General features: G+C 40.2%; 1 non-coding gene across 1 annotated transcript; it reads left to right on the forward strand.

The window, feature by feature from the left end:
* Positions 1–6050: 6050 nt before the first annotated feature.
* Trnaa-cgc (transfer RNA alanine (anticodon CGC)) lies at positions 6051–6123 on the forward strand. Its single transcript has one exon. It is a non-coding gene; the product is annotated as a tRNA-Ala (tRNA).
* The last annotated feature ends 16591 nt before the right edge of the window (positions 6124–22714 follow it).

The raw sequence follows: 22714 nt of genomic DNA on the forward strand, positions 1-22714 counted from the left end.
TATCGGCGAGGACCATTCGCAACCGTCTCCATGAAGCTGGGCTACGGTCCCGCACACCGTTAGGCCATCTTCCACTCACGCCCCAACATCGTGCAGCCCGCCTCCAGTGGTGTCGCGAAGGCGTGAATGGAGGGACGAATGGAGACGTGACGTGTCGTCTTCAGCGATGAGAGTCGCTTCTGCCTTGGTGCCAATGATGGTCGTATGCGTGTTTGGCGCCGTGCAGGTGAGCGCCACAATCAGGACTGCATACGACCGAGGCACACAGGGCCAACACCCGGCATCATGGTGTGGGGAGCGATCTCCTACACTGGCCGTACACCACTGGTGATCGTCGAGGGGACACTGAATAGTGCACGGTACATCCAAACCGTCATCGAACCCATCGTTCTACCATTCCTAGACCGGCAAGGGAACTTGCTGTTCCAACAGGACAATGCACGTCCGCATGTATCCCGTGCCACCCAACGTGCTCTAGAAGGTGTAAGTCAACTACCCTGGCCAGCAAGATCTCCGGATCTGTCCCCCATTGAGAGTGTTTGGGACTGGATGAAGCGTCGTCTCACGCGGTCTGCACGTCCAGCACGAACGCTGGTCCAACTGCGGCGCCAGGTGGAAATGGCATGGCAAGCCGTTCCACAGGACTACATCCAGCATCTCTACGATCGTCTCCATGGGAGAATAGCAGCCTGCATTGCTGCGAAAGGTGGATATACACTGTACTAGTGCCGACATTGTGCATGCTCTGTTGCCTGTGTCTATGTGCATGTGGTTCTGTCAGTGTGATCATGTGATGTATCTGACCCCAGGAATGTGTCAATAAAGTTTCCCCTTCCTGGGACAATGAATTCACGGTGTTCTTATTTCAATTTCTAGCAGTGTATTTCATAAGACTGGAAAATTCAGATTGTTCGAAACGTTTCATCATTATGATGCTATGTTTTACTCGGTCTTGTGTAGCTTGAGACCAATACGCTGAGAGGAAGGCATGATAAAATTCTCCTTCACTGTGACAATCATGAATGACCGATCGCATTCTTACAGCTGGTTCATTCTCCAAGTAGCCACACATAAATTCTAACCTGTGCTCCAATGACCAGTTGGGAGGAAAACAATGAGACAATTGATGAAGCCATGCTTGTGGATGAATGTCGTTGTCAGAATTCTTAAATATTTTGAATTTACGTGTAGTAATGAACAGCTTATAGTCGAAATCATCGTGTCGGCGAGTCGCACATCGCTCATTGTTACTTCGTTTCGGCGGTTCCATCTCAAAATCCAATGCGCCTTGCCAATTTCTTTCATAATTTCCGAAGTGTCCTGTGTTATTATTTTGTGGTTGTTCCGTATTTCTATGTCCCTCTTCCCGTACTGGAGCGCGAGTGTCATCTGAAATATGTAATTCTTGTATTACCTGCGTCAACTGATCTTGTACTTCCCGGATTTCTCTTTTGTACTGTGTATTGATTTGATTTTGATTTTGTTCGAATTTTTTGTTTGTTCATACTCTTCTGTGTCATTCAGGTCATCTACCTTTGTAGATAAGTTAGTGACCTGATCCGAAAGTTGGGCTACTTTCTCCGATAGTGAACACATTTCCTCAGTGTGTTTTTCTGAACCAAGTTTCAGAGTGTCCATTTGTGTTGAAATCGAATCTACTGTGTCCTTTAAGTTTTCCTGAGTTTTTGCAAGTTGCGTAACTGAATCGGTAGATGCAACTGAGTCAATTTTAGCCCACAAGGTCTCATGATTTTCATGAACAATGGTTTGCAGTTCTTTTATGGCTGCTTCGTGATTCTGTAATGCATTTTCATGCCGCGAAAAAATGGTTTGAAAATGCTCACAAATTTGTGTTTTTACGTCATTACAGACTTTTTGACATTTCGATTCAATGTTATGTAACTCAGTAGTTAAATCTTTACGTGTTTGTTCGAGTGTGGTGTCTAACTTCCGAAGATTTTGTTCTAACTGTTGCTGTGTTTGTCTCTGGTGTTGTTCCATTGTGTCTAACTTTTGAAGCTTTTGCTGTGTTTGTCCCTGATTTTGTTCCATTGTGTCTAACTTTTGAAGATTTTGTTCCATTGTGTCTAACTTTTGAAGATTTTGTCCCATTTGTTGCATTAATTGCAATAATAATGTATTAGTGTCTGGAATCTGTTTCTCTATGCTTTTTGGCAGTGCATTTTCACCGGCAACATTCACATTTTGACAAGCAGAAAATGTGTCTTGACTCATTTGAGAAAACGGTGAGGATCCAAAACCTAAGTCTACAGTATTTGCAATATTGTGTTCTGTCATTTCGGATTCCTGAGGCGAGCTGTTGCCGACCGATCGATCGATAATGCTTCCTTGTTCACTACCTGTTTCACTGCCTACACCATTATATGCCGCCCGCTCTATTTCCCTATGCACAATTACCAAATTACTACTTCGAAAGTCTGTTAATTCACTACACAGTGGTGCTGATAAGCTACGCTCGTCGTCACTATTATTTCTCAGTTTACTTTGAAGCCTAGTGTTACGTTTTTCACACGCCATTATTGTCACAATATTTCACACGATAACACAGAAAAGCACAATTTGAAGAGCAAAAATAAGAGAACACATTAACATAGCACTGAAAATAATATGTAGTTAATTGCAAGCGCAGCTGCGAAATACTTGGTGCAAATCTACATGCATGCCACAACTGTTTTACTGTACAACAATGAAAGACTGCAACTACAAAGGAGATTCTCTCTACAATTACGCACTAGCAGTAAACAATAGCTACACTAATTGCACAAACTACAAGAAAAAATCAGAAGATTCCAGTGAGGTATCCTCGGCTAAGGGTCGACATATGAAACGTCCCCTTTGAAAAATTATACATGACTGTGCTTAAACTGACACACAATATTTTTTAGCGCAACGCAATGTGACTTTCAGAAATCCCTACAAAGGAATGGCCCTGACTAACATTAACCTGTACCTTTCACAAATCACTTACCTCACAAAAATCTTCGTTACTCAAGCTACTGCAATACAGCGAGCGCCACTACTGCCAGCTAAATAAAAGATTCAAACAACAGAAGGCACTAACTACTGATAGGCATAGTTAGCAAATGAAAGATTTTAATAGAGAACAAACAATGTATTTACCTTAATAATTATAATATATATATATAGCAGTTCATGCCATCCAGTATTACAAATTTCAAAACTCCGCCATCTCTCTCCCCACATCCACCACTGCTGGCGGCTCACCTCCAACTGCACAACGCTACGCGCTGTTCACATCCAGCTGCCCAACACTACAATGGCAGACAACAATGCAAACTAGCCACAGACTGCACACAGCACAGCCAGTGATTTTCATACAGAGAGCGCTATGTGGCGGCGGCGTTACCAATATAAGAACCTAAACAGCCTACTTACAATTCTAATATAAAATTCTATCCCGCTTCATCACACAGATACTTCTTTTTAATGTAATCAGCAACTTTATATATTTCAGGTTTTGAATGCAATATATATAATTCTTCAAAATATTTATTTGCAAAATTACATTCAGTCCATGCAATAAGTTGTTCCTGTTTTAGTCTACAATATCCATTAATTACTAGTTGTTTTGCTGTAGTTTTTATATTTTTACAGTACAATTAATCTGTTTATTTTTGTTGTTGATGAGCTCAATAAGCTGTTGCTTTCTTATTTTAGAATATCCATTATACTCTAATTCTTTTGCTCTACTTTTAAAATTTACTAACCTTTAGAACTAGTACATTTACCATTCAGAAGATTTATCTTTTAATGAGAAAATGAGAAACTATTTATTTCCAGGAATTCATTCATAAGAACAAATATCTAGAGATTTGAGCAGAAAAATGCAATGATTACAAATAATATTTGTATTTTATTCATTGTGGTTTTGCAGAGGAGTCAGTTGCATGTAATGCTGCTAATAAAATTACTATTCTGTTAGTCCTTTCGTTTCTGTTAGATATTCAATATTTTTTTAACTATATGTATGCCTGGTGTTATGATAAATTTACATCAGTATTTTTTTACCTTCCGTTCTCTTTTGAGCATCAATTAAAAAGTTTTCAATACTTTGTAGCTTACTATTGATCAGTTTCATTTTAATTGGTTTTGCCTTAGTTTTGCCACTAGGTAGCAAACTGTATTCACTTTTATTGAACAAAAATTTTATGCAAATGAATATTTTTAGATAGCACTGAAATGGTTCTACTAATGCAGACCCTCCCACTTTCATCAAGTTCAATATCAGCGACAGCTGAAGCAGTCATGGCTTTGGCCATACCAAATGTGCTTTTTCCATACATTATTCCTGTAACTGCTGTTGCAGATAACTTTTCTCCTAATGAAGCATCAGGTGCATACATTCTCTCTTCTACAGGTAATTGAAGTTCATATCTTTCTTCTAAATTTTCATAATCTCTGTATGAAATGTCATGTTGTTCACATGTTTCATCTAACGCAGGTCCCGCCAGAAATTCAGCACACATATCGAGCTGCTGCACATGTGTAACTTCCTGGTTACAGTATGCACACCTACCAGACGTTTAAACAGGGAAGCGGAATCGTCACCGCTCATTTAAGCAGATATGTCGCCGCTTCGCTTTACTCACCAGCTAGGATACACAGTACCTGGGGCACTTTCGTGCTCTTTCCACAGAGCGCAATGCAGTCATTGGGAGTTATCTTGTTATTCCATAGTCCTATCAACAAACGTCACGTTGCTAAGACAAAACGTAAAAACAAATGGTGCATAAATATTCCGGATTGGTTTTACGCCAAAATTAGGTACCAAAGTACCCTTCATGTATCTCAACAATAAAAGAATTTTTAAGCGGGTAATTTTACCTTGAACACACAGTTTAATATCAAATTTTTCAGATAACAGTGTTCGACCATGTAACATGGAGCAAGATGAGGCGCATTTAGTAAATAACAACTTTAAATTAGAAAAAGAAAGGAATCCGAAACATGTTTATCATTGGTTATGAGGAACGATAAAGTTAATGTTGGGCAGAAAAGCATGGCACACTGAAAAACGCAAGCAGTTGCGAAGGTTTTCGTCACTAGTACTCGATCGAGACTATGATTCAGTTTCATTATGGAGAAAAATCTTTCACACACGTAAATAGATCCGCACATGGACATAACCCTCGCAGTTTGTGACGCACGTGTGGAAATTCTTGTAGTGGAAAGTTTTCGTAGGAGACTTTTGTACTTCATACTGCGAAGAGCTTGGCCTTCAGCTGTGTATTTCACTGAAGGTCTATCAGTTCAATTTGTAGATGATTCGGAGAATCTTCAACTGACGCTGAAAACGGCAGTGCAGAGCAACAAATGATAGGAGACGTACTCATAATATCTACAAATCGTGCTCGAAATTAATCCTTACTTTTTATAATTATTCACACATATTCCTGAAATTTAGCACTTTCGTGGACCAAACCAAGGTTAGGGAAATGTGCAGTGTTTTCAGACAACAGTTGGAGCACCCAAAGAGCAATCTCCCTTTCAAAAACACTTATTTTTTTCTAAAATGTCAGAAGATGAGTTATTTTCACCTTACAAACTAACGTTCACGTTGTTCATGTGAGACATAATGTTCACGAGAGATGTAGGTACTGATATCCAGCAAGGGTCTCCTAATTCGATTCAGTCTTTCACATCTCATGTAAAAAATGTGCTACAGCCAAATGTAAATGAAAAATCTTTTGAGCATTTTACCTCGACTGAGACAGCGCACTTCGGTGTAGTAAGGTATTTCGCAGTGCTCCTCTCCTAATTCCTCCAAGAACTGCCGAAACCGGCGATGCGTAGGCTCATTTTTTTTCAGATAATTTACAGTATGTACAACAATTTGAACAACGTTGCTACTGATTTTGCACAAAGCGCCTCTCGGTGTAGAATTCCATACGACATCTCTTCTGTGCGTCCCAGCTTTTTGCGCATCTGTGCTATGAGTCACGCCTCATGGCCTCGGGTTATCGGTGCTCACCCTGTGATCACTGCGATTAACAGCTTCCAGTCCACCGAGCCAGATGGCGCAGTGGTTAGCACACTGGACTCGCATTCGGGAGGACGACGGTTCAATCCCGTCTCCGGCCAACCTGATTTAGGTTTTCAGTGATTTCCCTAAATCGCTCCAGGCAAATGCCGGGATGGTTCCTTTGAAAGGGCACGGCCGGTTTCCTTCCCCGCCCTTCCCTAATCCGATGAGACCGATGACCTCGCAGTTTTCTCTTCCCCCAAACAACCCAACCCTTCCAGTCCATACCGACACCATCAGTCGCCTGATCGACAGGTCGGAGTAAGTCTACATCTGTCGTAGTCCCTTTCTAAGGCGCTCAGTTCAAATCGTCCTCCGTTACACGCAGAGCGTAATCGACACGTCGCATGTACAGCGTGATTGTAATTAAAGTTAAACTGACACTGGTCAGAATGACGTGAAATTGCAATGAAATACAGGGTTGTTCTGGGTACTGATTTCTCAGGATCTATGCACCCCAATAGCGTGAAAATGTAATCACATGTCAGTTCTAGTATAATACAGGGTGATTCAAAAATACCACAACTTTAGGAATTTAAAACTCTGCAACGACAAAAGGCAGAGCTAAGCACTATCTGTCGGCGAATTAAGGGAGCTATAAAGTTTCATTTAGTTGTACATTTGTTCGCTTGAGGCGCTGTTGACTAGGCGTCAGCGTCAGTTGATGCTAAGATGGCGACCGCTCAACAGAAAGGTTTTTGTGTTATTGAGTACGGCAGAAGTGAATCGACGACAGTTGTTCATCGTGCATTTCGAACGAAGTATGGTGTTAAACCTCATGATAGGTGGTGTATTAAACGTTGGTATAAACAGTTTACAGAGAATGGGTGTTTGTGCAAATGGAAAAGTTCTGGACGGCCGAGAACGAGTGATGAAAATGTAGCACGCATCCAGCAAGCATTTGTTCGCAGCCCAGGAAAATCGACTCGCAGAGCTAGGAGAGAGCTGCAAATTCCACAATCAACTGTATGGAGAGTCCGTAACTACCTGAACGTCAACTACCCGAGGCGATGGATCGGCCGCCAGGCAGCCCGTGACAGAACACTTCATCACTGGCCTCCAAGAAGCCCTGATCTTACCCCCTGCGATTTTTTCTTATGGGGGTATGTTAAGGATATGGTGTTTCGGCCACCTCTCCCAGCCACCATTGATGATTTGAAACGAGAAATAACAGCAGCTATCCAAACTGTTACGCCTGATATGCTACAGAGAGTGTGGAACGAGTTGGAGTATCGGGTTGATATTGCTCGAGTGTCTGGAGGGGGCCATATTGAACATCTCTGAACTTGTTTTTGAGTGAAAAAAAACCTTTTTAAATACTCTTTGTAATGATGTATAACAGAAGGTTATATTATATTTCTTTCATTAAATACACATTTTTAAAGTTGTGGTATTCTTTTTGAATCACCCTGTATTATCGGAGAAAGGGAAAAACGTATGGCAGAAGAAGAAAATGGTGTGAAAATTGATCAATAGATGGCGCTGTATGTGTCAGAATACGTAAAACACCCATTGAAGTTGGTAGCCGGCCGGAGTGGCCGAGCGGTTCTAGGCGCTACAATCTGGAACCACGCGACCGCTACGGCGGCAGGTTCGAATCCTGCCTCGGGCATGGACGTGTGTGGTGTCCTTAGGTTAGTTAGGTTTGAGTAGTTCTAAGTTCTAGGGGACTGATGACCACAGCAGTTAAGTCCCATAGTGCTCAGAGCCATTTTTGAAGTTGGTATAAACACGCTGGGTGCACGGCTTTTCCTCGTTTCGCGTCTGCGACGTTCGCCACGACTGTCTCTATGCAGGATCGCGCTCTGCTCGTAAAGCTGTATTACAAGAATGATTACTGTACACACGTCGCGCTGCAAAAGTTCCAGATACTGAAGGGTTTGAAAAATGGCGTTGGTCCGATTACTGCCGTGGGTCTGGAGAAAATGATCCGGAAATTCGAAATGACACGTTCTTTCTGTGTGCAACCTGGTAGAGGGAGGAAACGAATTGATTCGACGTCAGTGGAAGCAGTGGCCACAGTCATGCAGGAGGAGACGAATTGTGGTGCGCATACGTGTAGTGCACGGAGAATTTCCCGAACGTTGGACGTATCTTTAAGCAAGGTGCGTAACATCCTTTTCCGCTATACATCCAAAATTTCCCATGTGCACGAGTTGCTTCCTGTTGACCTGCCTGCAAGAGAGACCTTTGCTTTAGAATTTCGTGCTCACATGGCAGTGTACAATGACTGGCCGTGGAAGGTTTTGTGGACAGACGAAGCCCACTTCCATCTGATAGAATATGTCAATGCACAGAAATGTCGAATACGCGCAACGGAAAATCCACACGCAAATCAACCAGTACCACTTCATCCCGAAAAGCTCACTGCATGGTGCGGGTTTACGGCATCATTTATCATAGGGTCATATTTTTTCGAAGAGCGAGCTGCTTCCGGTGCTGTTACCTGTACCGTCACTGGTAAGAGCTATGAGTGTCTTTTGCGCAACCACGTCATTCCAGCTCTCCAACAGCGTGTAAGTGTGGAGGGGGTCATTTTTATGCAAGATGGCGCACCTCTGCACATTGAAAATTCAGTTAAGCAGTTGCTGAAGCGACATTTCGGAAATGCTAGAAGTATCAGCCGACATTACCCTACAGCCTGGCCGTCCCTATCACCTGATCTTAATCCGCTTGACTTCTGGCTGTGGGTCTATCTGAAAGATGTTGTGTTCACTGTTCCGATTGCAAACTTAGCTGCACTGAAGGGACGCATTGCGCAACACATTCTGAACGTGACCCCGCAAACACTTCGATCAGTTGGGGGACATGCTGTTTCTCGATTTCAACTTGTTGCAGAAAACGGTGAACAGCATATTGAACATGTTTTGCGCCAGTCACCCGGAAATTAATAATCCGATTTGATTTTGACTGATGCCTTTCATGCGGTTTACGGCGTCAGGGCAATTAGAAACCGGTGTGAATGATGCTTTCTATGCGGTTATTGACCTCAGGACAATTAAAAACCCATTTTTCCCATCCGGTGCGATATGACCTTTCCGTGGTGGATGGGCTTACGTAACTAACAGTACCACTCCTGTACACCCGAGCACACTGAGTAGTACAGTTTGTTTGACGTCAAACGTACACCTTAGGCATTGTTGTCTGATCTGTCATTTGTAGTCGACCACTATTAAATTGTGATGCTCACAGCGCCATCTATTGCTACATTTTGTAATTATTTATTTTCCTTCTGCCATACGTTTCCTCCCTTCTCCGATAATATTCCTGACCAATGGTGTTATTTCTACTTCGGTTTGAAAGTTTAACTTAAATTGTAATCGACCTGTATATCACTACTCTGAAATACAGTATTACGTGCGCTACACTCCTTCTCAATACTAGTCCAATCTGTTGGTTTATCAAGAGGCAGTGATTTCTGTGGCCTACTATATGTAACAAAACAGGAATTTTTACCAATATACCTTCTCCAAGGAACACCAGTACAATCGAAACTTTGACAACTAAAACGGCCTAGTCTATTACTAATACACAATTTCATTTTTCCATATTACCTTCTTCCTCAAAAAACTTTTTGTTAGCACTCTTATCGAAAGAAAGTTATATACAGGGTGGTCCATTGATCGTGACCGGGCCAAATATCTCACGAAATAAGCGTCAAACGAAAAAACTACAAAGAACAAAACTTGTCTAGCTTGAAGGGGGGAAACCAGATGGCGTTGTGGTTGGTCTTATAGATGGCGATGCCATAGGTCAAACGGATATCAACTGCGTTTTTTTAAATAGCAACCCCCATTTTTTATCACATATTCGTGTAGTACATAAAGAATACGAATTTTTTAGTTGGAGCAATTTTTTCGCTTTGTGATAGATGGCGCTGTAATAGTCACAAACTATGGCTCACAATTTTAGACGAACAGTTGCTAACAGGTAGGTTTTTTAAATTAAAATGCAGAACGTAGGTACGTTTGAACATTTTATTTCGGTTGTTCCAAAGTGATACATGTGCCTATGTGAACTTACCATTTCTGAGAACGCATGCTGTTACAGCGTGATTACCTGTAAATGCCACATTAATGTAATAAATGCTCAAAATGATGTCCTTCAACCTCAATGGATTTGGCAATACCTGTAACGACATAACTCTTAACAGCGAGTAGTTCGCCTTCCGTAACGTTCGCACGTGCATTGACAATGCGCTGACGCATGTTGTCAGGCGTTGTCCGTGGATCACGATACCAAATATCCTTCAACTTACCCCACAGAAGGAAATCCGGGGACGACCAATCCACCTGTCATGAAATATGCTATTCAATATAGCTTTAACCGCACGTGGGCTATGTGCCGGACATCCATTATGTTGGCAGTACATCGCCATTCTGTCATGCAGTGAAACATCTTGTAGTAACATCGGTAGGACATTACGTAGGAAATCAGCATAAATTGCACCGTACATTAACCCGCCAAGGTCACTGATGTTGCACTTGTCGCAGCCATTGTGGATTTTCCGTTGCCCAATAGTGCATGTTATGCCGGTTTACGTTACCGCTGTTGGTGAATGACGCTTCGTCACTAAATAGAACGCGTGCAAAAAATCTGTTATCGTCCCGTAATTTCTTTTGTGCCCAGTGGCAGAACTTTACACGACGTTCCAAGTCGTCGCTATCCAATTCCTGGTGCATAGAAGTATGGTAAGGGTGCAACAGATGTTGTGTAGCATTCTCAAGACCGACGTTTTTGAGATTCCCTTGACTCTCGCGCAATTTGTCTGCTACCGATCTGCGGATTAGCCGCGATAGTAGCTAAAACAGCTACTTGACCATCAATTGTTGCAGGTCGTGGTTGGCGTTTCACATGTGGCTGAACACTTCCTGTTTCCTTAAGTAACCTAACTATCCGACGAACGGTCCGGACACTTGGATGAAGTCGTCCAGTATAGCGAGCAGCATACATAGCACACGCCCGTTGGGCATTTTGATCACAATAGCCATACATGAACACGATATCGACCTTTTCCGCAATTGGTAAACGGTTCATTTTAACGCGGGTAATATATCACGAAGCAAATATCGTCCGCGCAGGCGGAATGTTACGTGATACCACGTACTTATACGTTTGTGGCTGTTACAGCGCCATCTATCACAAAGCGAAAAAGGTGGTCCAACCAAAACAATCATATTTCTTTATGTACTACACGAATATGTAATAAAGAATGGGGGTTCCTATTTAAAAAAAAAACGCTATTAATATCCGTTTGACCTATGGCACCGCCATCTAGCGGGCCAACCATAGCACCATCTGTTTTCCCCCTTCAAGCTAGACGAGTTTCGTTCTTTGTAGTTTTTTCGTTTGATGCTTATTTCGTGAGATATTTGGCCCGGGCACTATCAATGGACCACCCTTGACCTTGTTAATAACAACAGTTTGACACTTGTTATTAATAAATACAATTTCGCCCTTAATATAACAATGCCTAAAGGCCGATAGTAGAAGATCTGTTGCTTCAACCAACGCAACAGATGAAGTAACATTAAAATCCTATCGACGTGCTTCATACATTTTCTTGAGCGCATTTAATTTGGCTCGGCGGTCTTCACTGTTCAGTACACTACCCTAGTCTTTGTAAGTTGTATTGTCTTTCAATAATGACGCCTGTTATTCGGCGTCATAGTTTTCACCTACTGCTGTAAAGAAGAGTTACAGTTCCGAGTTGTGTTTAGATGACTGAGAACACAGATCTCCCGTTCTTCGTTTGTTTGCAATTCTCGCCATTTTTCAGTACGTCTCACATGAGGCTACGGTCGTCAGAGGGAAGCAAGATTAGGTGCACTTCGGCGCTCCTGGTACCGCCTAAACAGGGAAGCAACACCGTCGTCGCTCACTTAGTACACGTGTCCAGTGTTCACAGTCGCCGCCGTTCTGCTTTCCCCGCTGGCTGACAATGTGCGCACCTGCGTCGCACTTCCGCAGTTTTGCAGCGTGTCCTGCATTTGGCCGGCGCTGAACTACTGGATTAATTCATTAATCTCCTCTAGCTAAACTTTCACCTAGTTTGAATCCCGGACCACAAAATCCGTAGCCTGGTAGATGCATTTTGAAGTTTGTTAATTAATGTGTTTGCTAAGTCGTTATCCATATTTTTCACTCTTCCGAAATGTGTGAGGAAGATTGTTGAGCAATCTGATCAGATATCAGACCCCCTTAAGATTGTTAATAATAAGATCACTAAACTTATTCGTTAACACCTGTGTTACTTCTACTTCCTAGTTATTATAACTTTAATTTTCATTTCTTCTCCATGAATTACCACTAACCTATCGATTAATTTACTGAAATCATTTATCCAAATATATTGAACTGGTTTTTCAGTATTTTTTTAACTAAGCCTTGTCCTGTTTTTCTCTCGCCAACACTTGAATCCAAGCCTGCTTTTAATTTTGAGAAATAGACAACTTTTTTCTCAAACTTTTATATCTTCTACCTCTGCTTGGTTTTATTTTAATTTTATTTGCATTACAATCAGATAAGAGTGCTCCAGAATGATACAATATATCCACATAATTTGATAAGTCAGCAGCATCATATTTTGTGTTTAAATCAGACATAGCAACCGATTTTTTGTTAAAAGAGTCTTCAGTCCACCTGCAATTTCATATTCTTTTTCACCAATAGTTAATTTATATCCTTTGGATTGAACTGCTAGAAAACGAACAAATTTAAAACAATTATCAGGTCTCAATATAAAAAATTTACCTTCACTATGGTTAATTTACTGTTACATTCTTTCACCAATATTTATTTCTTTACTAGTTTTATCCTCTTTCTGTAATTTTTTCTACTTTTCTCTTGTTCATATTTGTACATCTTGAGTCCCTGATTCACTTGATGTATTATTTCTGCTATCACTAACTTAACGTTTACTTTATAATACCTCTCCAAATTCTGCTGGAAGAGGAGTGTGTGCATACGGAATGATTTGTTTTTCAACTTCTCTATTTTCTTCAAAAACTTTCAGAACATTATCAGCTAATCCTTCAGTTACCTATTTTACCTGCCTGACTGCATCAGCAACAGGCCGATCTTTTTTTAGTTTTCATAATCAGGTATTAATTGTTTCCAAAGCTTAAATCCTACCAATTCTTCAATGTTTTTTCTATTCCTGTCAGCATTTTTAACAACTTCTGGGTTGCACTTGGCAAACTTTTACAGAAGTCAATAAATTAAATTATTTCTTACATTTTACATTTATATTTTGTAAAAAATCTTTAATTTGATGTCTGTATTTACCTTCATTGGGTTTCCTAGTCATATGTATTGTAAAAAGCCTAACTGATCCTCATTTGAGCAGTTACTACAATATTGTTTAAAATCATCAAACTTTAAATGAACAACAAACTCAAATTTGATATTTGTATCATCTTGTCTAGATACATTTTAAAAATAGATTCCCTCTTACTATTTGTTTTGGTATTTTTGAATATATCAGAGAAATAAAAACGATCTATTTCTTTATACCTGCCACTATTAAAGTTTTCTTTAACCACATTCCGATTTTTCAAGAAAAATCAACTACTACAAGTGAATTAGCTTGACATTTATCTAATAGTATAATTTCCTCCATTACTTTCAATAAAAGTAGTACTCTTAATGTTTTCGAACTGTCCAGATACTGCTTTAGCTGTCACTTTGCTTCCACTTTTTTTGCACATTTTTATTAGGTCTTGAGGTGATCTACATTTTTAGAGTTAACAGAGATGGTTTATCTGAGTCCAATTCATCATCCCAGAGCACATATTATTCAATTATCATTCAGTTATTAAGATAATTTCCACATCTCCTGGGCCCTATTACTGCAAATCAAATATAATCAGGTAAGGCTTTGACATGCTTTGTTTCTTCTGTGGGATTCTTATTTTTGGCTCCCAGTCAGTTTCTATGCAATGAATATTTTTATTACTAGTAAATGAGTCATCTATTTCACTGAGTCACAAGTTATCTGTTCTAAAAAGGAAATTGAATGTACCTATACGAGACAGCTATAGTAATGTTGCAGTATTTGGTTCTTATACAACCTTTTTAATTCCAAATATTACACTGAAAAATAATAAATCTTAGTGTGATGGAGAGACAATAGAAATTCCTGTTGATAAATATAGCTTAAACAGTGTGAAAAAACCTAAGAGCCAAATATTCACATTAAGATAGATGAAATTTTAAACACAGTTATTATTGGAAAGTGTTGTTAAATTGTATATGGATATAGATCATAGTATTGGAAGTGTGCTTGGATTTAGTGGTCAAATTACTCTCGCTAATGAGAAGAATCTTGCCAATGATGTTCCTAAAATTGGTCTACTCAAATTCATCGACATACATTTTAATGTAGCTGATGGAATGTTTGTGAAGCATACTCATTTTCATTGATAAACTAATATTGCTTCATTCATGCCTGATGCTGAATTCAGTGAACCACTAATTCAAAACCACATCATTATTACCCTGTTTTTGATGCTATTTAGGATTTAAAAATAACAGAGGAAAAAGATAATTTAATTGACTTTACTAGAACTTGTGATGGTATTTCAGAAATGACCCACTAAAATTGTATCCTTATTGAAAGAACAAGATTGAAAGCTAATTTTACAGATTCCCTGTGAATGACGAAAGTAAATAATAACGTAAATGTTCCTAATCAAGACAGTGAAATTCGCGTCCATATAGGAGATAGATGGCTTGCTCTTAATCAGACCCCAGTTGAACATGAGCTTTAAGATTGTTAAAGCTGATGGATCAGATTACTGAACATATGAAAAAAATCTAATAAAAATTAATTGACAGTCATGTGGTGAAGGTATTTGATTTTATAAGTGTAAAGAACGGACATGTTTTATCTAGAATTTAAAATCCTTTTATTTTATCGTCAGTTTTGTTGCATTTGATTTTATCTCTTGCTGATAAAATAAGCATGGAAGGTCGTATACGTAACGGCAGAAAAATAAAGAGCAAGGAAAATGATGTGCTTTATCCATTTGGAATGCTTGGTGGATTTTTGGATGATTATCGAGGTGTCATATTTGAAAGCGATCTTTCTATAATTTTTCCAATTTTTCTGTAGCGTGGAAGTGCTGGAGATGCTATTCTTAGATGGGCTGACTGAGCTGATTCTGGAACTGAAGTAAAAGATACTTTTCTTAATGAAAGTTCAATTGCTTTAGTAGAATCTATGGAAATTTATGTACCAGTAGTTAAATACGAACCTAGTTATCAGATGCTTTGAAAAATCCAAAATTCCGATATATTATTATGAACTAAAAACTGTGGAAGTTGCTACATTGAGTAGAAAAAACAATTTTGAGTTAGATATTACGCTCTTCTCTGACACAGCGATATTATGATCACTTTTAAAACAAGAGCCGACGGGCTCTGTATCCGTGCATTCTCTCACACGACGTCCGTTCACAATCGGCCACTGTTGACCAGTCTCACTACGATGCCATTACGTTTCATGTCCCTGCCGGTGTTGGTTGTGTGGTTTTACTGCTTCGTTTGCCGCCATGTTAGCCAGTAAACACGCCGATTGTGAAGTGTGCTCGTTTATTCGGTTCTTAAAGGCAAAACAAGATCATACGCACTTCACTACTGGCGAGCTGCATCAGAAATATCCACTGGTTTCGCATCGTTACTGACAAACGCAAACAAAATGTTTGAAAGATGACTGCCAAAAATGTTGGCAGCAGAACGCAAAACAAAGCGAATGGCACATTATTGGTACGTTTTCGAGCGCTGTCACTTTGATGGTGACGAGTTCTTGAGTCACATCGAGACCGGGGACGCAACGTGAATTGTGCAGAGAATAAACGTCAATCTAGTGAGTATCATTCAAATTCACCGACGAAACCACGAAAATTCAAACAAGACACTTCAACACGGAAAATCGTGGGCACCGTCTTTTGGGACCGGGAAGGCAGTCTTCTGTTAGGCTTTTTGCCAAGAGGAACGACAACAAATGCTGAGGGTACTGCGGAACATTATTAAAGCTGAGGCGCGCCATTCAAAATCGCCGGGGGGGGGGGGGGGGGGGGGGCGATCTCTAGCGGCGTCTTTCTGCTTCACTACGATGCTCGGTTGTGGCAACAACAAAGATGCAACTGAACAAGTTTAATTAAGAATTGCTGGGTCATGCACCGTGCATCCCTGACTTAGCACGATTAGACTTTGGTCCGTTTCTAAAACTGGAGGAATTTCTAGGCGGAAAGCGCTTGGAAACATGTTGAAAGAACCTGTTACCAACTGGTTTAATGGTCAGGCAGCAGATTTCTTTGCTGTTGAGCTCCAATAGCTGGTGTCAAGACTTGACATGTTTGAATGTTCATGGTGATTGCTGAAAAGTGAAAATGCGTCTTTTAGTTCGTGGTAACTTATGTTTATAATTAAAGTTTCTCTTCCTTCGTTAAAAATCGGTTGTTACTTCAAAAATGATTATTTGTTACCTTTCAGGCAAATCGAACATATGATCGGTTGTTTGAATCTTCGTCATATGGGATTATTTTTTGGGGTAATTCATCAAGCCAAGCTAAAGTTTTCTGGGCACAAAAACGTGCAGTAAGAGTTATATGTGGTGTGAACTCAAGAACATCCTGGAGAAGCCTGTTTAGGGAACTAGGGGTACTAACTACTGCTTCCCAATATATTTATTCCTTAATGAAATTTGTCATTAAAAATATATCACTTTTTCAAACCAACAGCTCAATTCATGGAATCAGTACTAGAAATAAGAGTAATCTTCACAAGGATTTAAAGTCACTTAGTCTTGTACAAAAAGGTTGCATTATTCAGGAACACACATTTTCAATAACTTGCCAGCAGCCATAAAAAAGCTCAACAACCAATGAAATTGACTTTAATAGAAGCCTAAAGGATTTATTGGTGGCCAACTCTTACTCCATTGATGAATTTCTCAGTAAAAGCAACTGATTTATAACTTATTACATGTTTATTACCTTATAAATAAATAAACTTTTTAATTTTAAATTCAGTGCATGAGTATATGTAGAACGACTCTTTTCATATAGTGTTCATTAAAAAATTACTATCATTCCCCTTGGGACCTGTGGAATGGTACATTATCTTATTTGTTTAGTTGTAAATATTTGTCATGTATTGTTTTTCTGACATGTTCCACATGCTGGAGGACCTCCTCACTACTGATCAATTGGAATGAAAGTAAATCTAATCTAATTTGGTCGTGTTAAGCTGTCCACTCTTAAGAACAGAAGAAATGTGAAACCTAGATCAACGAAATTATTTTTTGTAAGCCTACGATTCTTTTCTGAATTTTAAATGAATCACGCAATTGTAAGGTTGTGATATAAAGCCATGTAATTTCATAACAAATTATCGAATTTATGTTATAAATATGAACTGTAGAAAGAATGTAATTGCCACTCAAGAAACTGTGAACCTTTGTGCAACATTTAATGAAATGTTCTTGCAGATGTCCTTGCTTATGTAATTATCTATTGTAAAAATAATAACACGTCTCCCGCATTGCATAGGATATTAACTGAAAGTTTTTAAGCAATATAGTCATTTTCATGTAGACGCTAGCTTTTTGAATTTTCAAAATCGACTAATATTCCAAATCATCTATTATACTTTAACGACATATATATATATATATATATATATATATATATATATATATTTTGCACTGAATCTGTCGTCGCAATAATTAATGGTTCTCATTTCAATAGCTGATATATCTTTTTCTTTTAGTTATTTTGGTCTTTGATGCCACTTATTGTTTTGTTATGAATTTGTCAACTTAGAGTTCAATACTTGGGCCACATTAATACCCATTTAGAAAGCCTCTTGCACAGACATTACTGTATTGTATCTTAAGCGTGATTCTACGTCAGGAGTCAGTACAGCGCCGAAATTCATCATAAGTAATTCGCACGTTACCATGTCATTTAACATGTAGCAATACGACCTTTCAAAAATCGTGTACAAAATATTTATGAAGGCTGCAACACTGCTGCCATTGTCCTGTTAGTCCCCACTTTTTCCAAGTCATTGGTCTGGACAGTTCGACTCCATTTTAGTAATATGCCTACAAACGTCATTTATTCAACCTGGGTAAGTATGATAAACCTCCATTTACGCTTCATAAAGATAAAAGAATATTCAGAATTTAAAGAGGAGGCAAGGTATCACCTAAACAGCTCTCAGCAGTATCTTAACTTTTCAGGTCACTCAACTGCGAAAAGTTACGAGGAATATGAATAGGGACATTGTTACCACACATCTGAAGCGAAGCAATATTTATACAACCTTCAATTATTTATTCATCATAGTAAATTATACATGAAAGCATAAAAATTCCTTTCTTTTAAACATTTGACAGAACTAAGCCACTAAAAATTTCCCCTAAAATCTTGTTCCTCAGTGCCCTCATTACATGCTGTTTTGATGAAAAAGGCATTTTTTTAAAATTGCATAAAATATAACATGCAAATGACCTGAACATAAAATTACTTTTATCAGTAACAGTTATTGTAATTTAACAGCAGTTACATGCACTTATAATTGATACATACGTAATAGTGTTATGAAATTTAGAAAAATGTGTTTAATGTGTTTAAGAATTTATCTAAAAATAGTGTGCAGCCATAAGTCGTGTGATGGCACGCCACTTTCACTTGCGCCTCTTTAGCGACACCTTACAGGAGGTCCTGGCACCCTCGCCTATTGCTGTTCTGCCCCAGGTGTGTCAACGTCCAGTGGTACCTCTGCTACTCCCTCCTGTCTCTGTCGCTTCATCCTCTTCCCCTACTTTCTACTCTGTCGCCTCTGCCCCACCCTCCTCCCCTGCCTGCTGCTGCTGCTGCTCCATCGGTTCTGCGCTACCCTCTGCCCCTACTTGCTGTTCCATCGGTTCTGCGCTACCCCCTTCTGCTGCTGCTCCTCCTTCCTCCATCGGTTGTGCCACAGCCTCTGCCCCTTGTTCCTGCTGCTGCTGCTCCATCGGTTCTGCGCTACCCTCTGCCCCTACTTGCTGTTCCATCAGTTCTGCGCTACCCCCTTCTGCTGTTGCTGCTCCTTCCTCCATCGGTTGTGCCACAGCCTCTGCCCCTTGTTCCTGCTGTTGCTCGCCGGGGGTCACGGAGCCCATCTCTGCTGTGACTGGGGCTGCGACCACTTGCTGTCCTTCGCCTCCCATTTCAGCTTGCTCTTGCTGCGCTGGCCCCTCTGATGCTTCTCGCTCACTCTGCTCTTGTGTATGTTGCTCCCCTTCAGTCCTGCAGAAGAGGCAATGGCATGTATCAATATTTGTTATACTTCATTCCAATGAATGTGTCGCTATTGCTGACAGGATCTTCGCTCGTGTACGATGACGATCCCATTTCAGGATCTAGGGTTACCGAAACTGTCGATAAAAGTAGTCTGGGGATGAAAAATACCTTATCTAGTACCATAGTAGGCATCAACTTGGCTGATGCAAAGACTGTATGTAACATTGCTGCATCTTTGAGCCTTTTGTCTCAGGAACATCTGCGTGCGTGATGGGCACCAAACAGCGAGGTCATCAGCGCCCTTACACTATTTAGAACAAACTAATGTGCAGATCCCCCCCAATGAACCATGGACCTTGCCGTTGGTGGGGAGGCTTGCGTGCCTCAGCGATACAGATAGCCGTACCGTAGGTACAACCACAACGGAGGGGTATTTGTTGAGAGGCCAGACAAACGTGTGGTTCCTGAAGAGGGGCAGCAGCCTTTTCAGTAGTTGCAGGGGCAACAGTCTGGATGATTGACTGATCTGGCCTTGTAGCAATAACCAAAGCGGCCTTGCTGTGCTGGTACTGCGAACGGCTGAAAGCAAGGGGAAACTACGGCCGTAATTTTTCCCGAGGGCATGCAGCTTTACTGTATGATTAAATGATGATGGCGTCTTCTTGCGTAAAATATTCCGGAGGTAAAATAGTCCCCCATTCGGATCTCCGGGCGGGGACTACTCAAGAGGACGTCGTTATCAGGAGAAAGAAAACTGGCGTTCTACTGATCGGAGCGTGGAATGTCAGATCCCTTAATCGGGCAGGTAGGTTAGAAAATTTAAAAAGGGAAATGGATAGGTTAAAGTTAGATATAGTGGGAATTAGTGAAGTTCGGTGGCAGGAGGAACAAGACTTTTGGTCAGGCGAATACAGGGTTATAAATACAAAGTCAAATAGGGGTAATGCAGGAGTAGGTTTAATAATGAATAGGAAAATAGGAATGCGGGTAAGCTACTACAAACAGCATAGTGAACGCATTATTGTGGCCAAGATAGATACGAAGCCCACACCTACTACAGTAGTACAAGTTTATATGCCAACTAGCTCTGCGGATGACGAAGAAATTGAAGAAATGTATGATGAGATAAAAGAAGTTATTCAGATAGTGAAGGGAGACGAAAATTTAATAGTCATGGGTGACGAATTCGAGTGTAGGAAAAGGGAGAGAAGGAAACATAGTAGGTGAATATGGATTGGGGCTAAGAAATGAGAGAGGAAGCCGCCTGGTAGAATTTTGCACAGAGCACAACTTAATCATAGCTAACACTTGGTTTAAGAATCATGATAGAAGGTTGTATACATGGAAGAACCCTGGAGATACTAAAAGTTATCAGATAGATTATATAATGGTAAGACAGAGATTTAGGAACCAGGTTTTAAATTGTAAGACATTTCCAGGGGCAGATGTGGACTGACCACAATCTATTGGTTATGACCTGTAGATTAAAACTGAAGAAACTGCAAAAAGGTGGGAATTTAAGGAGATGGGACCTGGATAAACTGAAAGAACCAGAGGTTGTACAGAGTTTCAGGGAGAGCATAAGGGAACAATTGACAGGAATGGGGGAAAGAAATACAGTAGAAGAAGAATGGGTAGCTTTGAGGGATGAAGTAGTGAAGGCAGCAGAGGATCAAGTAGGTAAAAAGACGAGGGCTAGTAGAAATCCTTGGGTAACAGAAGAAATATTGAATTTAATTGATGAAAGGAGAAAATATAAAAATGCAGTAAATGAAGCAGGCAAAAAGGAATACAAACGTCTCAAAAATGAGATCGACAGGAAGTGCAGAATAGCTAAGCAGGGATGGCTAGAGGACAGATGTAAGGATGTAGAGGCTTATCTCACTAGGGGTAAGATAGATACTGCCTACAGGAAAATTAAAGAGACCTTTGGAGTAAGAGAACCACTTGTATGAACATCAAGAGCTCAGATGGAAACCCAGTTCTAAGCAAAGAAGGGAAAGCAGAAAGGTGGAAGGAGTATATAGAGGGTCTATACAAGGGTGATGTACTTGAGGACAATATTATGGAAATGGAAGAGGATGTATATGAAGATGAAATGGGAGATACGATACTGCGTGAAGAGTTTGACAGAGCACTGAAAGACCTGAGTCGAAACAAGGCCCCCGGAATAGACAACATTCCAGTAGAACTACTGACGGCCTTGGGAGAGGCAGTCCTGACAAAACTCTACCATCTGGTGAGCAAGATGTATGAAACAGGCGAAATACCCTCAGACTTCAAGAAGAATGTAATAATTCCAATCCCAAAGAAAGCAGGTGTTGACAGATGTGAAAATTACCGAACAATCAGTTTAATAAGCCACAGCTGCAAAATACTAACGCAAATTCTTTACAGACGAATGGAAAAACTAGTAGAAGCCGACCTCGGGGAAGATCAGTTTGGATTCCGTAGAAATACTGGAACACGTGAGGCAATGCTGACCTTACGACTTATCTTAGAAGAAAGATTAAGGAAAGGCAAACCTACATTTCTAGCATTTGTAGACTTAGAGAAAGCTTTTGACAATGTTAACTGGAATACTCTCTTTCAAATTCTAAAGGTGGCAGGGGTAAAATACAGGGAGCGAAAGGCTATTTACAATTTGTACAGAAACCAGATGGCAATTATAAGAGTCGAGGGACATGAAAGGGAAGCAGTGGTTGGGAAGGGAGTGAGACAGGGTTGTAGCCTCTCCCCGATGTTATTCGATCTGTATATTGAGCAAGTAGTAAAGGAAACAAAAGAAAAATTTGGAGTAGGTATTAAAATCCATGAAGAAATAAAAACTTTGAGGTTCGCCGATGACATTGTAATTCTGTCAGACACAGCAAACGACTTGGAAGAGCAGTTGAACGGAATGGATGGTGTCTTGAAGGGAGGATATAAGATGAACATCAACAAAAGCAAAACGAGGATAATGGAATGTAGTCTAATTAAGTCGGGTGATGCTGAGGGTATTAGATTAGGAAATGAGACACTTAAAGTAGTAAAGGAGTTTTGCTATTTGGGGAGCAAAATAACTGATGATGGTCGAAGTAGAGAGGATATAAAATGTAGACTGGCAATCGCAAGGAAAGCGTTTCTGAAGAAGAGAAATTTGTTAACATCGAGTATAGATTTAAGTGTCAGGAAGTCATTTCTGAAAGTATTTGTATGGAGTGTAGCCATGTATGGAAGTGAAACATGGACGGTAAATAGTTTGGACAAGAAGGGACTAGAAGCTTTTGAAATGTGGTGCTACAGAAGAATGCTGAAGATTATATGGGTAGATCACATAACTAATGAGGAAGTATTGAATAGGATTGGGGAGAAG

The sequence above is a fragment of the Schistocerca cancellata genome, chromosome 7 (genome assembly GCF_023864275.1).
Source record: "Schistocerca cancellata isolate TAMUIC-IGC-003103 chromosome 7, iqSchCanc2.1, whole genome shotgun sequence".
NCBI lineage: Eukaryota > Metazoa > Arthropoda > Insecta > Orthoptera > Acrididae > Schistocerca > Schistocerca cancellata.